Below are 17,315 nucleotides of genomic sequence, written 5' to 3' on the forward strand. Positions count from 1 at the left end.
GAGTGAAGCGAGTGCAACATGCACAAAGTCAGCGTTGGGAGCGGCTGCCTCCCAACGTCTTTTAAATCCTCGCGCTGCTGAAATACACGCCCTTCTGGGTTGAGCGGCCACAGCGCATGCGCACAGGGTCATGACGCCGAAAGCGGGCGAGGAACATCAGAGTCGAGCAGATCCTAACCCATCCGCTGTGTGACTGGCCGCCTGCGTTATTCTAACACCCCCGTCACCCAGTGTGAAATGTACATTGCCCAGCCCACCCCAGTCTTTTGCCGCGTCGCCGCATCGCCGCTGACTGGTAGCAAGCCCCAGGTGACTGTCCAGGAGGTCGAGGTCGGGCTGCTATGCGGTGAGTTGTCGAGGGCTCTTGACAGGCGGCTCCCCCTACCAAGGCTGATTCTGGAAGATAGAAAGGAACATGTCAATAGCAGGTCTAAACAGTAGAAACACCCCCCTTTATGGCCCGGGCTTATGTGGATGATGCGCATGGAAGCGCCTGATCAACCGATCAGCCCTCACGTTACCAGCACTAACCCATGAAGCGTCCTCGAATGGGTACCCTTTCCACTTAACTAAATACTGTGTTTTACCCCTCCTGTATCTAGAATCCAGGAGTTCTTCTATCTCATAATGGTTTCCATCCACTGGCCCAGGTCTGGGTAGAGTGTCTCGTACGGTGACAAGTGGTTTCAGGAGGCTGCAATGGAACACTGGGTGAACCTTGCCCAATAAAGGGGGTAGTTTTAATTCCACAGTCACTGGATTAATCACCCGTATCACAGGAAAGGGGCCCAGATACTTCGGTCCCAATTTTCTACTGGATGTACGTAGTTTTAAGTATTTTGTCGACAAATAAACTCTATCTCCTACCATGAACGGTTTATAGTCAGCTCTTTTTTTATCCGCTTGGTGTTTGTATGTCTTTGTTGCTTTATCTAGAGCTTTTCTTATTTGTGGCCATTGTTCCCAGATATGAGTAGCCCACTTGTCAGGTGATAATTCCTTTTGTTTCTGTAGATCTAATTCAGGTACCGCGGGAAAGTCTTTGCCTGACACAACTTGGAAAGGGGTATACCCCGTACTATTATGAACAGCATTATTGTATGCTATCTCAGCGAACGGGAGTAATTCTGACCAATCAGACTGCTGATACGACACGTAACAACGTAGATATCGTTCTACCAATGCGTTCGCTTTTTCAGCTGCTCCATTGGTACATGGATGGAAGCCTGAACTCAGTCCTTGTGACGATCCTATCATTTTCATGAACGTGCGCCAAAATCGTGAGGTGAATTGAACGCCTCGATCCGAGATGATACGCTGTGGAGGCCCATGTAACCGATAAATATGCCATATGAATAGCTTGGCTAGTTTGCGAGCCGACGGTAAGCCAGAACATGGGATGAAATGGGCTTGTTTCGAAAAGAGGTCCACCACTGTCCATATCACTGTGTTACCATCACTTTCTGGAAGATCTACAATGAAATCCATGGCGATCTCATCCCAGGGTCGTGTGGTTTCTGCTACGCTTTGCAAAAGGCCGAGGGGTTTGCCCGTCCGAGGTTTCGCACCGCACAGATTCTGCAACTTTTCACATATTGATCAACTTCTTTTCTTAGGCGTGGCCACCAAAATTGGCGACGCACGAGATGTAAAGTTTTGAGAAAGCCAAAGTGACCAGCTGCTTTAGTGTCATGACATCGATGTAAAACTGATAGTCGCAAGGCCTCAGGAACATACAGTTTCTCCCCCACCCAGGCAAATCCATCTCGTCGGGTTACCGCTTGTTCATGTTCTGTGAGCCAGGCGTCAGTGGCTAGTTGTCGGCGTAACTCTTCCTTCCACGTAGAAGCGAGACCAGTATGGAAGGTTTGACAAACTTGTTGTTTCTCTGGTACCATCGCTTGTACCACTTCTTCTCTTTTGCTATCAAATTGTGGTAAACAGGACAGCGCATCTGCCAGGAAATTCCTCCCACCTAGGACATACTGCAACGTAAAGTCAAAGCATTGAAAGTATTGCGCCCATCGAACCTGTTTTGGGGACAAACATCTAGGATTCTGTAATGCCTCTAAGTTCTTATGGTCCGTCCACACCTCAAAGGTGACTCCACTGCCTTCTAACAGGTGGCGCCACGTAAGCAAAGCCCAGCGTACAGCAAAGGCCTCCTTTTCCCAGATTGCCCAATGTCTCTCGGTAACAGTGAACTTGTGTGACGTGTACGCACACGGATGTAACTCCCCGTCCGGGGTTTTTTGCAATAACACCGCGCCGACAGCTACGTCACTAGCGTCCGCTTGTACAATAAACGGCAAGGTGAGGTTTGGATGTCGTAGGATAGGCGCTTGTGCGAATAGTCCTTTTAATGCCTCGAAGGCTCTTTGGCAGTCTGGCGTCCAACAGAGCACCTGCCCTGGCCGGGCCTTCATCCCCGATGCTTTTGTGCGTAATAAGTCGGTTAATGGGAGGGCTATATGGGCAAAAGTGGGGATGAATTGCCGGTAGAAATTAGCGAATCCGAGAAAGCTCTGTAACTGCTTTCGTGTAGTAGGTGCTTGCCATTCCAACACCGTGCTCACCTTTTTTGGGTCCATCTCCACTCCTGCTTCAGATATGCGGTAACCTAAATAGTCCAGTTTTGTACAGTGGAACTCACACTTCGAGAGTTTGACGAATAATTTGGCACAGAGTAATTTAGACAACACCTGTCGTACTAACGCAATATGTTCCTCCAGTGTTTTGGTATAGATAAGCATATCGTCAAGGTAAACAAGGACTCCTCGATATAGGTGTTCATGTAGTACCTCGTTTATTACTTGCATAAACACAGCTGGAGCCCCTTGTAAGCCGAAAGGCATAACCCGGAACTTATAGCTCCCTAGTGGGCAATTAAAGGTTGTTTTCCACTCATCACCAGGCTTTATTCGTACTCTGTAATACGCCTCCCGAAGATCTAGTTTTGTGAATACCCTCCCAGTCGACAGGGTAGCCAGGAGATCTTTCATTAACGGAAGGGGATATAGATGTTCAACACAAACAGCGTTGAGACCCCGGAAGTCCACACAAAGACGTAAACCTCCGTCCTTCTTCTCGCGGAATAAGACAGGTGCGGCCAGATGGGAACGACTGGGTTGAATGAAGCCTCTGGCTAGGTTTTTATCGATATAACGTCTGAGTTCCTCTAACTCGGGCTTAGTCATCGCATACATACGTGGTTTAGGCAAAGTAACACCCGGTTTCAGTTCTATAGGACAGTCGGTGGATCTGTGGGGTGGCAACCGTTCACACTCCTCCTCCTTAAACACTGCCTCAAGGTCCCTATACACGTCAGGATATGTTATTGGGGGTATGTTCACTAAACCCCCCACCTGTGGGTTTCCTTGATCACGTGGAGTCTCTGGTTCCGGTTCAGGACCCACACTTAACCGAAGTCGTCAGAACCCCCCTTCCCACCATATGGTGGGCCTCCACTTGTCTAACCATGCAAGGCCTAATATCACAGGTTCTACCATAGACTCCACGACTATAAAACGAATGGTCTCCCAATGCTCCCCAATGCCTAAGGTAACTAACTCAGTTACTTGGGTTGCTGGTTTCCCACCCAGTAATGACCCGTCCATCTGTTCAAACCGAATAGGAGCTTGTAGGTTTAGAATATGAAGACCCAGGACCATGGCAAGGCTCCTCCACATGAGACACCGAGTACAACCGGAGTCGACTAGACCACCCTGTTGGACTGTTTTCAAAGTGTGAGGATGCCTGAGTACAACAGGAATAACAAAGGGGCATATCGGACCACTCACCATAGAGTCAACAGGAGCGTCGTCCTCACTACTTTCCGAGGCTCCCTGGATGGCATCCTGTTCAGGTGGCTTCTCCATATTCAGTCGAGGGCCTCGAACCGCTGTCGACGTAGTCGTTCTGGACCATTCAGATGAGGACCGAGCCCGTTCCCATCCTCTGGCTACTGTTGGCGTGCTTTTGGTGGTCGGTATGGCAGGTAAAGAGCAGTCGGCTGCGCGATGGCCCAATTGATTACAATGAAAACAGCGGATTGACCCCCGCCCAACAGGCACCAGGGAGCGAGGTGTAGAGACGTTGGTTGTTGGAGAAGGACCTGATGGCTTTTCCCCACCACGCCGGGGAGGTAAGGGATAGCTAACCACTCCCCGGGTGCGAAACTCCCGTAAACCAACGTCCAGATCCACTGCGGCACTAAACCAGTCCGATAATTTAGGAGCTAATCCCCAATAGACACAGGCCTGCCTTAGATCTCTATCCAATCCTAACCGGAACTGGTGTACTAACAGCCGTTCAGGCCAAGCTCGTAGCCGTCCAGCCACAGTGCGAAACTCCTTAACATATTGTCTTCCGGGCCTTCCACCCTGTTTCAGTGCTACCAGTTCCCCTTACAGCAACTGTGTTCTTGACTGATCCTCGAACCGTGCCCGCAATGCTTCCAGAAATAACCCCACACTCGTTAATTCATTGGCATGGTCGCTATGGAGATCAGCAACCCAGTCTGCTGCTTCACCCTTCAATACAGTAGTGATAGCGACTACTATGGCCCACTGTGATGGGTACAAGTGGCCATATAAATCCATATAATTTAAGACCTGGCTTAGAAACAGGGACACTCTGTCTGCGCTCCTGTCAAAGGTCACCTGTATAGGGGGAGGGCCCCAAGGTTGATGGTGGGGTTGGCCTACCGCAGGCACCCAAGCAGGGACTGGGACCCCGAACCGGACATCCTGGCCGGTCCTGAGGGGGCCCCCTTGTTGTTGATCTGGCCTACCACGGTTATCTCTCTGCCCCCCCCCGGTCTGCCCTTGCTGTTGGGGAGCTGACTGGTGTCTTCCATGCGAAGACATTGGTGGTGGTCCAGAAGCCTGAGAGGCCCTACTATCAGGCCTGAATTTTGGGCTAGCCAATCGGAAGCGAGACTCAGTGCTACTCCGGGGCTCCCCCCGCCCTTGCCAGGTGTCCTGTGCAGGCACCCATGGCTGCCATGACGGCGCATCTCTAAAACTTGCCTCCCCGAACTTCTCATGCAGAATGTCCAAGGTGGAGGACCCCAGTCCCGTGGAGTAACTCGTTTCATCTTCGTCCAGCCATCGCCTCTCTCTCCACCCCTGAAAAGAGGGCTCACCCGTCTGGGGCGTCAGCTGTCTGGTTTCAGTTATTGCGGGGCTCTGCCACCATTCCCCTTTTGCGAGCCTCCCCGAGCTGGGGCCAGTCGCCTCCACGTCTGCCACTGCTGACTGTGGCGGTTTATCCTTTGGACAAACCGCCGGCAAGTCTTCTTCGCTCTCCTGGGCGTCTACCACAGGGTCTGCTTCCACGTCCCCTGTCATGTCGTCTGGCCCCGGTAGCCCGGCTGTCGTGCCTTCTGCCATCCTCGCACGCCCCAACCGCTTGCACCAGGCAAATGGAAGAACGCTGACTTTCCTGTCAAACCCCCACACGCTGCAGCGCTAAGGCAAAAGAAAGAACTCGAACGTCAGCTTCTGCGTGTGTGAATCCTTTAATTCGCCCTGCGCACAACGATGCCGGTGGGTGAAGCGGGTGCAACATGCACAAAGTCAGTGTTGGGAGCGGCTGCCTCCCAACGTCTTTTAAATCCTCGCGCTGCTGAAATACACGCCCTTCCAGGTTGCGCATGCGCACAGGGTCATGACGCCGAAAGCGGGCGAGGAACATCAGAGTCGAGCAGATCCTAACCCGTCCGCTGCGTGACTGGCCGCCTGCGTTATTCTAACACCCCCGTCACCCAGCATGAAATGTACATTGCCCAGCCCAGCCCAGTCTTTTGCCGCGTCGCCGCCTCGCCGCTGACTGGTAGCAAGCCCCAGGTGACTGTCCAGGAGGTCGAGGTCGGGCTGCTATGCGGTGAGTTGTCGAGGGCTCTCGACAGGAATAGTATTTTTTTTTTTTATTGCAAAAGTTTTACAATTACATTTTCACCCCTTTTTTCACCCCCCCACCTCCCTCCCCAAACTTCCCGTCCTCCCTAACCCTCCCTAACCCTCCCCCCCCCAGACTTCCCTATTATGTACTCATAACTAATAACACTGATATATATACCTGAACCCATCCCTCCCCCTATATAATTTTCCCTCTTTGTCTCTTTATATTAAAATATTTCTAATACATTGTTTTCAAATAAAAGCTATTTGATACTTTCTAATTTGGTATTTGTTCTGAACATATTCTATCCACCTTTTCCATTCCCATTCATAAGTCTCTTGTGAACAATCTTTTAAATATGCTGAAATCTTCGCCATCTCTGCAAAACTGGCCATCTTCGAAGTCCATTCCTCGATAGTAGGCAAAGTTTCATTCTTCCAATATTTACCTATCAACAATCTTGCTGCTGTTATCATATACAATATTAATTTTGTTTCATCCCGTGTAAAACCCTTAACTATGCCCAATAAAAACAATTGTGGAGAAAATTGAATTTTTTTCTTCAAAACGTTCTGCATGACCCACCATATTTTTATCCAAAAAGCCTTAACTTTCCTACAGGTCCACCAAACATGATAATACGTAGCATCCAAACATTCACATCTCCAACATTTTGGCTGAACATTAGGGTACATACATGACAACTTTTTAGGATCTAAATGCCATCTATAAAACATTTTATAAAAATTTTCCCTCAGATTCTGCGACTGTGTAAATTTAACATTCTGAACCCAAATTTTTTCCCATGTTTCCAACATCACTGGTTCTTCAAAATTTTGTGCCCACTTAATCATGCAATCTTTAACTAATTCCGTTTCTGAATCCCTTTCTAGCAAAACATTATAAAGCCTTTTAATATGCATTAGACCTTTCTCTCTTATATGTCTAACCAATTCTTCCTCATGCAACATAATACCAGTTTTTTGGTCCTCTTTCCATCTCAATTGTAATTGATTATATTGTAACCAGGTTAAATTAATCCCTTCATCCAACAGTGTCTGCAATGTCTTCAACTGCCATCTGCCCGCATCTGTAAAAAGAACCTCTTTGTATAAAAACCCCCCGAGTGACATTATATTTGTATTCCACAAGGTATGACCAAGATCCAGCCATAGCGGTATTTTATAATCCCATTTGAGTCGGTGCTTCTTCCAAACTCTCATCAAAGAGTCTCTAAGTATATGACTTTTAAATACTTTATCAACTTTGTCATCATAAAATAGGTAAGCATGCCATCCAAATTCAAGATCAAAACTTTCTGCATTCAATATTCCAGCCTTTTTACCCCCAAACCAATCACTTGTTAAAGTTAAAGCTGCTGCATCATAATATAACTGTAGGTTTGGAAGTTTAAGGCCTCCTCTTTCTGGAACATCTTGCATAATTTTCAATTTCACTCTCGGCTTTTTCTCGTTCCAGACGAACTTATTAAGTCCAGTTTGCCAAACTTTCAGTTGTTTATCACTTTTAAGCACCGGAATCATTTGAAACAAAAACAGAAATCTTGGCAACATGTTCATCTTAACTGCTGCTATTCTTCCAAGTAAAGACAGTTGCAGCTTTTTCCAAGTCTCCATGTCTTTCTGAACCTCTCGCCACAACACCTCATAGTTATTTTGAAACAATTTCATATTTGATTCTGCAACCTGAACTCCAAGATATTTTACCTTAGGTACAATTTCAAAACCTGCCCTCCTTTCAAGCTCATGTTTACGATCTTGTGTCATATTTTTGACTATCATTTTAGTCTTTTTTGAATTCAGTCTAAAACCTGAAACTCTACCATAATCTTGTATAATGTCATTCATCAGGATTGTTGATTCCATTGGTTGTGATAGGGTAACCACCAGATCATCTGCAAATGCCTTTATTCTATAATCCTCTTGCCTTATCATTATACCTTTCAAAATTTTTGAGTCCCGTATTGTATTTAGCAAGACTTCCAATGTTAAAATAAATAAAAGTGGGGACAACGGACATCCCTGTCTTGTTCCTTTTTCAATTTTAAACTCTGTCGTCAAACTTCCATTAATAATAATCTGTGCTTTTTGCTCTTGATAAATTGCTGAGATCGCCTGTGTAAATTGGTCCCCAAAGCCCATCTTTTTTAAAGTCTTTAGTAGAAAATTCCAATCCACTCTATCAAAGGCCTTCTCCGCATCCAAAAAGACCAGCACTGCAGAAATCTGTTTATTCTTATCAAGATATTCCAATAAGTCTATTACTTGCCTTACATTGTCCTTCATGTATCTGCCCTCAATAAATCCCGCTTGGTCCTCATGAATCACCTTTTGGATTACTGGCATCAACCTGTTGGCTAATACCTTCGCATAAATTTTATAGTCTGTGTTCAAAAGAGATATTGGTCTGTAGTTCTCTGGTTTTTTAGGACCAACTTGTTCCTTTGGTATCAAAGATATATAAGCAGTTGTCCAGGATGGGGGTATTTTACCCCCTTGTTGAATATTGCAAAATAAATCTCTAAGTTGTCCCACCATTTCAGCTTGTAAAGTTTTGTAATACACTGCAGTCAAACCATCCGTGCCAGGAGCTTTAGCTGTTTTTAGCTGTTTAATTGCTACTATTATCTCCTCCTCTGTTATAAGATAATTCATTCTTTCCTTTTGTTGATCAGTAATTTTTGTAACTCTCTTATCCTTTAAATATTTTTCTATAAGTCCATTCTGCACCTCTTCTTTAGCATATAGTTTAGTATAATAATCCACAAAAGCTTCTTTAATTAATTTTTGTTGAAAAATTTCTTTCCCTCCAATATCGATACTGTCAATAGTCCGCATACTTTGTTTTTTCCTCAATGTGTAGGCCAACCATCTGCCCGGTTTATTAGCATTGCAAAATGTATTATGCTTCGCGTATTGTAAGCTTGTTGCAACTTGTTCCGCCATAAGCATTTGGAATTGGTCTTTCAAAAGTTTTATAGCACTTCGTATTCTTTCATCTGTTGGGTTTTTAATAAGTAACTGTTCTTTATTCTTTATTTCCATTTCCAACTCAGATCTTTTCTTTTGTCGGAACAGTCTATGTTTAGAATTCATGTAGATAAGTACCCCTCTCATATAGGCTTTACTTGCATCCCAAACAATTTCAACTGGGGTACCTTTATTCAAAAGGCTGCCTTTATTCAAAGGCTGCCTCCCAACGTCTTTTAAATCCTCGCGCTGCTGAAATACACGCCCTTCCAGGTTGCGCATGCGCACAGGGTCATGACGCCGAAAGCGGGCGAGGAACATCAGAGTCGAGCAGATCCTAACCCGTCCGCTGCGTGACCGGCCGCCTGCGTTATTCTAACACCCCCGTCACCCAGCATGAAATGTACATTGCCCAGCCCAGCCCAGTCTTTTGCCGCGTCGCCGCCTCGCCGCTGACTGGTAGCAAGCCCCAGGTGACTGTCCAGGAGGTCGAGGTCGGGCTGCTATGCGGTGAGTTGTCGAGGGCTCTCGACAGGAATAGTATTAATCCCGTCTCTAAGGGTTCTTCTATAATAAATGCCAAGTTGTCAGCAAAGGCCTGTACTTTATATTCTTGTCCTCTAATTTTTAATCCTTTGATTTCCTTTTTTTTAAATAGTCTTTATTAAATATTTACAATAAAATTAACACACAATAATGGTTGAAAAGCAATATAGGAAGTGAAACATAGAAACACCTAAACACAGGACTAAAACCAAAGAACAAACAAGACTAACCGAGAGTTAAGCTCACTCTCCAATTAATATTAACTAATATCATCCTAGCCAAACATTTCAATGCAATCAGGTTCTTTTTACTAACTACAAAACAATTGGTCTGTTTTTATCAAAATTGTAAAGAGTTATAAAGCGTAGTAAATATCTAGTTAATCTAATTAGATGATCTTATCACCCTTCTCCTAAATTTAATCTTTTTTTGAGCCAAACAAAACATCTGTCCCAACTTCTATTATATACTGAATCTTTCTTGTCTTTTAAGATATATGTTAGCCTGTCCATCTCAGCACATCGAAGAATCTTGTTTATTATCAGATGGTCAGGGGGCGTATCTGCATCTTTCCACAGTTGAGCAAATGCCATTCTCGCCGCTGTTGAGACATGGACAAATATATACCAATCCTTCTTATTGATGTTATCCAGTACTTATTCCGAGTAAGTAGATTTCCTGATTCTGTCTAATTTGTTGCAAAAGTGTTTCTATTGAAAAAATAAATAACAGAGGAGATAGGGGGCATCCCTGTCTAACTCCTTTTGTTATACGGAAACCTTCTGTTATTTCTCCATTCAATAATATTTTTGCTTTCTGGTTTGTGTATATTGCTTTAATTGTTCTAATAAATTTCTCGCCAAAATTCATTACTCCTAGTTAGTTAATTAAAAAATTCTGATTTAAATTGTCAAATGCTTTTTGTGCGGCTAGGAATATCAAAGCTGCCTGTTTCTCTGGATGTATTTCGTAATATTCTAGTGTATTCATTATCATTCTTATATTATTCTTTATGTGTCTGGTGGGTAGGAATCCATTCTGGCCTGGTTGTATGATTTTGTTTAGTATATGTTTCATCCTTTCTGCCATTATTGTCATGAATATCTTATAATCAGCATTCAGCAGCGAGATTGGCCTATAATTTTGGATTTTTTTCTTTTCCACATTGTCTTTGGGAATTAAGGTTATCAGTACCTCCATCCAAGATTTTGGTATCATTGCTCGCTCTAGTACTTTGTTATATGTTTGTAGTATTAAATTCTTTGTAAAATTCCGCTGGGACATTCTTGTATTATTTTTTAATTGTCTTTTTGGGAAAAACCTATTTTGGTCGGTGTGAATAATTTCGTCAATATTTTTAAAAATCTTTCTGCTATAATCATGACAAATATTTTATAGTCAGCATTTAACAATGAAATTGGCCTGTAATTTTTAATCTGTTTATTATCAGTATCTTCTTTGGGTATTAATTTTGTAAATGCCTCAATCCATGAATTTAGTAGTTTGGCTCGCTCTAAGACTTCATTGTACTGTTCCAGCATTATTCCCTCCAGTGGCTCTTCGGTTTATATGACAGCCATCTCCCCAGTTTAATTGCATTTTCAAAAATGTTTTGTTTCGTTGTTTTAAGATTTTGTGCCATTTCTTCTTGTAGTGTTACATTGATTTTATGTTTCACTAAGTCTCTTTCTTCTTTAATTTTATTATTCTGTGGTTCTTTTTGCAATGCACCTTCCAATTCTTGAAATTTTTCCTGAAGTATCTTTTGTTGTTTTTTCTTCTCTTTATTTCTCCTAAACACATAAGCTATTGTTAAACCCCAAATATACGCTTTAGTTATATCCCATAGATTTTGTAGTGTTGTTTATTCTTTCCAATTTTCTGTAAAGAAAAATCCAAGTTCTTTTTCCATCATTTGCACATCTGATTTTTCTTTTAGAATCCTCTGATTTAATGTCCATCTTGCTTTTTTCTTTTGTCCCTTCCATTTTACTGTTAATGGATTGTGGTCAGCCCATGTGTTCGGCAGTATCTCTATGTCTTCAATGTCACTAATCAATTCCGGGTTCATCCACACCATATCAATTCTCAACCAAGAATTGTGAGGATTAGAGAAAAAGGTTTATTGTTTCTTCTTTAGATTTACTTCTCTCCATGTGTCTCGTAGATTTAGCTCTTTTATCATTTTGGAGAAAGTATGGTAAGACTCTCACTTAGAACCTCCTGATATCAATGAATGGAATCTTCTATAGACTCTTCTGCACTGCATGGTCTCCTTTTACAAGCCTCCCATAATGGCTAGGCTTCCCTTTTAGCCTCTTGCACACTGCCTGGCAGTTTTCAAATTAACAGTGCCTGGGAGGACTCCGGTCTTTTTATAAGAGTATAGGTCCGTCCTTCTCAGCAGAGATCAGATCATATATTTCAAATCAGACTTCATTCAGAGATCAGATCATATATTTTTGCTATGATATTGATCAGGCTGACAGGTCTATAATTACTAGGATCGTTTTTATTTCCCCCCCTTTATTTTTGTATGTGGGGACCACTATTGCCATCTTCTAACCGACTGAAATATGGCAGGTATTATTTATATGTGTGAATAGGCCTGTCAATAATGGACTCCAATCAGCAAAATTCTTAAATATTTCTGCTGGTAGAAGATCTTCACTTGAGGCTTTATTGCTGTTTAGACATTTAATAATAGATTGTATCTCTTTTACAGAGACTGGTGGGCAAGGGGGAAGGGTTTCAGGGGGTTCTTGTCACTGCTTAGGCACAGTTTTTCTACAAATTCGGTCGAGGGAAACAGAGTTTGATAGTAGCTCTGCCATTCTTCGGTGGAGATTGGTAATTTCTTCTTGTCTGTGTGCTTCGCTTCTACAGGTCACAAAGTTGTCTGTGCGGGGCTGAAAGATATGAAGACAAACCCTCACCCCCCACTTTGTAGGTGACCCTCCGAAAAGAGGCATTGTTGGTCTGGCGTGTCTGATACCTTTTTGCTATTAGGAGAGCCTCTACATATACAAACCCACCTGATGGCATCTACCATGGCTTGGAACCCATGGTGATCCTTTGAATGCATTTGTTCAAATGAGTCACAAAAGGCAATGAGGGTTTATGGGTTGTACATCTCTGGAGAAATTGGGTAGAAGATGAGAACGGGAAAAAGAGGAGGAGAGGTGGAGACCTGTAAAGGAGTGGATAGCTTGCAGGCAGAGTTTGAAAAGTCCAAAAAGTTGTTTTCCTATGTACATACACAGAAGCAAACTTGAGTTCATGAGGTTTCTTGTGGATAGACATACCTGATGTTGTATAAAAGGCAGAAAAAACCCACTTGCAATACATACAGAGATTCAAGAAAACCTTTCTTCTAAATAAGTTTAAACCATGCCCTCCTGACAAGCTGACGAGCGGTTTTTAAAGTCACAGAGAAAGAAAAGGGAACACGGTTCTCTTCACCAGATCTCTTTTGCTGGCCAGGAAAATTAGAATGAAGGTATTTTCTTTTTTATAGCTTATTTTAACATTTTCCTAACAGGATTTAAAATCTTTGTCTCTAGTGTTCACAGACACTTAACAGCTGCCTAAAAGTTCCCATCAATTTCTCTGCAGTATTCTTCACTGGACAGAAGAGTGTTAACAGAATAGTTATAAAGTCTTTTTAGCCTTCCCTTCTTCTCCTGGCTATTAGATCAGTCGTAGCCAGACAAGGGAGATATACATTCTATATTTTTTCTATAAGTTACTTTAAAAAAAAAACACTTTATTAAACTTTTATTACATTAAAAACATAAAAAAATATATCACTCAACAACAGCTATTTGTGGTGTTTTTTCTTGTGACAGTAATTTGTGCGTTATTTACAAAAATTAAATTGTGCATATTTACATTCTTATTTTATCTATTACTTATACTTAATAACTATCTATCTTTAATCTATCTCCGTTCTATCCAGTTATACCACTGTTTCCACACATTGTAAAATATCAATGCCTCTTTATCTTTTAAACTCAGCATTAATTTGTCCATTTCTGCTCAATTCATGACCTTTTGTGTGACAAGTTTCTCTGCAGGTGTGCATGGCTGTTTCCAATATTGAGCGAAGGCAATCCTGGCAGCGGTTAATATGTGTAGTACTAGATATTTTGTGTTCTTCATATTCATGTGTGTGTGTGTGTGTGTGTGTGTGTGTGTGTGTGTATGTGTATATGTATATATGTGCATATATGTGTGTATATGTGTATATGTGTATATATATATGTGTATATATGTGTGTGTATATATGTATATATGTATATATGTATATATGTATATATGTATATATGTATATATGTATATATGTATATATGTATATATGTATATATGTATATATGTATATATATATATATATACATACATACATACATACATACATACATACATACATACATACATACATATATATATATATATATATATATATATATATATATATATATATATATATATATTGAAGATCCCCAATAGGAAGAGTTCCAGTTCTAAATCTAATTGTTCGTTAGTAATTTCCTGTAGCCAATCTTTAATTTTAAGCCAATATTTTCAAGCCTCAGGGCAGGACCATCACATATGGTGGTCTCTTTCTTTTTACATTTCCAACATATGGGGCTCATTTTAGGGTATATTTTCACTAATCTCAAAGGGGGTAAGTGCCACCTGTAGAACATTTTATATGCATTTTATTTATATGCTGCTGATTTTGCTGGTTTATGGCTTCTGTTCCATATATTCTCCCAGTCTGATAGTTTTATGTTGTGTCCAATATTTTGACCCCATGCAATCATACATCCTTTCACTACTTCTTCCTCCATTTCTACTTCCAGGAGGTATTTGTAAATTTTTGTAATATTTTTTTTTGCCTGGTCCTAATGAAATTTTGTCTAATTATTGTGGTTTAAGATATATTCCATAATCTTTTGTATCTTGTTTATATTGGTTTTGTAACTGGAGATAAGCCCACCAGTCAACTCGTAGCCCTTGTTCTTGGAGGTCCTGTATTGTTTTTAACTTTCCATGGATATCTAATAGGTCTTTATATTTTAACATTTTGTTCAAGTCTAGATTGTTTGGGTGGATCATCGCTTCCATTGTGGATAGCCAAGTTGGGATTTTTATATAGTGTTTCTTTTTGACTTTAATCCAATTGTTTATTAGCGAATCTCTAATCAAATGTCTATGGAAGTATTATTGCTTTGTAGGTCCTGTTTCCCACAGAAAGGCATGCCATCCTCTCTGCAGGTCGTGACCTTCTATAGTTAGTATTCTTTTATTCTTTAAATTAATCCAATCTATAATATAATTCCCAGTTTGGCAATCCAAATCCTCCTCTGATCTTCATATCTTGTAGTAATTTCATTTATATTCTGGGTTTTTTCCCTTGCCAGATAAATTTTGCTATTGTTTTATTAAGGTCATTGAAAAAGGTCTTTTCTAATTTAATTGGGATGGTCTGGAACAAGTATAGAAATTTTGGTAATATAAACATTTTTATGGCTGTTATTCTTCCTAAAAGTGACAGTTGCATCTTAGTCCATAGTTCTAAATCTTTTTTTGTTTGTTGTAGTAGTTTGTTGTAGTTATTCTCCTTTATCGATTTACAGTGCGCTGTCAACCATATACCTAAGTATTTGATTTTTCTTGTTGTTTGGAGTCCAAGTGTTCTTTCCAATTCTGTTATTTGTAGTTCTTTAAATTTTTCGCTAGAAGTTTCGTTTTCTGTCTATTGATTTTCAGTCCTGCTACAGCTCCATATCTTTCTAATTCCTTAATTAATGTTTGTCCTTTCTCTATTGGTTCTTCAATAGTAAAAGCCAAATCATCAGCAAATGCTTGCAGTTTATATTCTTCATTTCTGGTTTTCAATCCTTTTATTTCTGAATTTTGTCTGATTCGTTCTAGTAATACTTCTAGTGACAGTATGAAGAGCAGAGAAGATAGAGGACAACCTTGTGAAACTCCTTTCTCTATATTTAAAGTTTGGGTGTTTTATCCATTAATTATAATTTTTGCTTTTTGTATCAAGTATATTGCCGTTATAATATTCTCAAATTTAGTGCCAAAATTGATATCATAAACTGTTGAATCATAATTGTTGAATCATAAATTACCAACTGAGGTTGTCAAATGCCTTTTGGGCGTCCAAGAAAACAAAGGCTACTTGTTTCTCTGGGTGGGCTTCGTAATATTCTAAACTGTCCATTATTATTCTTAAATTATTCCTAATTTGTCTATTTGGGAGAAATCCATTTTGGTCTGAGTGTATATAGTCGTTCAAAATTTTCTTTAATCTGTTGGCAATGATAGTAGCAAATATTTTATAGTCTACATTTAACAAAGAGATTGGTCAATAGTTTTGTATCAGTCTGGCATCTGTATTCCCCTTCGGGATTAGCGAAATTAATGGTTCCTTCCACATATCCAGCATTTTAGCTGATGTTAATACCTCATTGTATAAATCAACCATTATTGGTCCTACTTGTTCTTCTATTACCTTATAAAATTCTGATGGAAAACCATTGGGGCCCAGTGTTTTGTTACTTTTCTAGGATCTAATTGCTTGATTTAATTCCATCATAGTTATGTCCTTAGTCAGAGTTTCTTTCATTTTTTATTTCTTGGGTTCTTTTTTCTCTTAGATACTCCCTAATCTGATCCTCATCTATTCTTCCTTTCTTCCTGGCTTATTTGCTTGTTCAAAGTATACTTGTTTGGTTGCCTTCAAGTTTCTAACCAATTCTTCCTGATCCACTAAATTGAGTTTGTGTTTATGAAAAATCAATTGTTCTTGTAATTGGGGATTTTGTGGGCTGTTCTGTAATTTGGTCTCTAATTTTTTGATTGCTTGAAGTAGATTGTTTTGTTGGGCATATTTTTCTTTGTTCTTTTTTGCAACATAGGATATTATAATTCCCCTTATAACAGCTTTCATAGTATCCCATAAGTTTTGGGTGGTTGTATATTGGTTATTATTTTCTTTAAAATAAAAATTTAGTTCTTCCTTAATTTTCTTAATCAATTCCTCATCTTTCAATAATTGAGAATCTAGCATCCATCTTCTCCTTGATTTTTTTTTTACCCTTCCAGTTAATTCTGAGTGGGTTGTGATCTGCCCACGAGTTCGGTAAAATTTCTACTTCTGTCACTTCTTCTGCTAATTCTCCACTCATCCAAGCCATGTCAATGCGTGACCATGACTGATGGGGGTTTGAATAGAAAGTAAATTGTCTCTTTTCTGGCTTTAGTGTTCTCCATATATCTATTAAATTTAATTCTTTGGTCATTTCTACATATATTTTGGGTAGTTCTCTTCCCCCCACTTCTTATTTCCCCCATTGTAGTCTTTTTGATAATCTGTTATCGCATTATAATCTCCTATGATGCAAATATTTTTCTTTCTAATTTAATAATTTTATCATCTAGGCCTTTGTAAAATTCTTTTTGATTGTCATTGGGGCATAAATTACCACTAATAATTTTTTTTTAATTTATCTATTTCTATTGCCAGAATTCTTCCTTTGGAGTCTTCAAATATTAAGTTTGCCTTTATCTCTTCTTTAATGTAGACAGCTATTCCTTTCTTTTTCTCCTGATCTGCAGAAGCCGTAAACAGAGTCCCTAATTTGGGGCAATCTAAATATTTTTCGTCTATTTTTAAGATGTGTGTTTCCTGTAAATATATAATATCTCCATTTTGTTTTATTAAGTTTGCCAAAATCCTTTTTCTTTTTGTCGTTGAGTTTAGTCCATTTATGTTAATAGATAAGAGTTTCACCTCTTTTTCCATAAACCTAATTGTATCTCGTTTTTTGTCTTCTGATTGCTCTTATTTCCCTT

The sequence above is a fragment of the Pantherophis guttatus genome, chromosome 4 (genome assembly GCF_059756535.1).
Source record: "Pantherophis guttatus breed Tessera chromosome 4, ASM5975653v1, whole genome shotgun sequence".
NCBI lineage: Eukaryota > Metazoa > Chordata > Lepidosauria > Squamata > Colubridae > Pantherophis > Pantherophis guttatus.